This window comes from Lolium rigidum, chromosome 2 (assembly GCF_022539505.1).
Source record: "Lolium rigidum isolate FL_2022 chromosome 2, APGP_CSIRO_Lrig_0.1, whole genome shotgun sequence".
Taxonomy (NCBI): Eukaryota; Viridiplantae; Streptophyta; class Magnoliopsida; order Poales; family Poaceae; genus Lolium; species Lolium rigidum.
The window spans coordinates 100,060,327-100,061,686 of NC_061509.1; positions in this window are offsets into that span (position 1 = coordinate 100,060,327).

Consider the following 1,360-nt stretch of genomic DNA (forward strand, 5'->3'; position numbering starts at 1 on the left):
GAAAAAAGGGAGGAAACATAAGAGAAAGAGAAAAGGCGAGAGTAAGTACCAAGGAACAAACTCCAGCACGTACTTAGCGAGACTAGAATGGCTATGCTCGTCGGGCGAATATATCGCCTGGGGCTATATGGTAGGTTTAGCGGCAGCAAAACTATAACCAATAGAGACACGCTACAACATCCGTCTAATCAGAGAAGATAAGAGAGCGCATAAGGTAACAACTAAAGACTACACAATCATAACTCAGCCAAATACACATATCCCCTTCAACAAACCGAAGAGGCAATGTAAAAGGCACTCAACGGTGGACAAGTTTTATTTGATATTGGTTGTAGTAATGCTATATTACTACGCAAATTATTAACAAATTATTAGCAACACGATAATGGTGTAAGTTGTTCTATGATCAAGCCATACAATTCCAAGTCGTCCATAACCGCGGACACGGCTTATCGATAAGATGTACACCCTGCAGGGGGTGCCCAAATGTAACCATACGCATGCTCGACTCACTTACGATAGGTGGATGTCTCACAACAAGACCGTTCCCAGTTCAACAAGAAAGTCTAGGGGGGCCACCCGACTAAGCTACCCGTATCGAAGTTCGGCCGCACTCCGAAGCGGACTCAGGGTTTGCGACGGCGGCTAGGCGTGCGAACCACACGCTTCGCTAAACGCCCCTGCGGGGTACATTACAGAATATAAACACCCGAAGGCAACAGGAAGTAAACACCCGAAGGCAACAGGAAGTAAAGCATGGCATACATGGCATAGGCATATAAAACCAAGGTTGTGCCCCCCTTTTCAACTGACTTGAGAAAAGGTAATGGGTGAGGGGGTCCCGATAATCGTCCCCACGTACGGGTAGAGTGCTCAATCTTCGAACATATAACAAGAACTCGGGTCCTAGGGGACATTAGCGAGTCAAAGTTCTGATGCTTTCACAAAGGGGCTCACAAATGCCTCTGCTTACAATTTTAGTTGTTAACAATTAAGTAAAGCATGAGTATCTCCAACAACTGATATAGCATGTGATAACCTCCCAACAACCCGACATATCCCGATAACAGATCGAGATAAACAACAGAGCCTAAACACGCCTATGACTCGCAAGGCTCAAACATCAAGCAACGACTATGGGTAAGGAATGATACATACAAGATTATTATGGAAAACAAGTGGAATAGGACACGTGACTCGATAAAGAATCGCAACATAAGGATAGCACTGAGAGGGGGAGCAAAATATAAAATAGGTGAAGAGGGAGGGCTCGCCTGGGAAAAGCTGCAGAAGAACTTGTCGGAGAACTCGTCGTATCTCACATCAACACTTTGTGATCCTATCCGGGAAGAAGCAAATG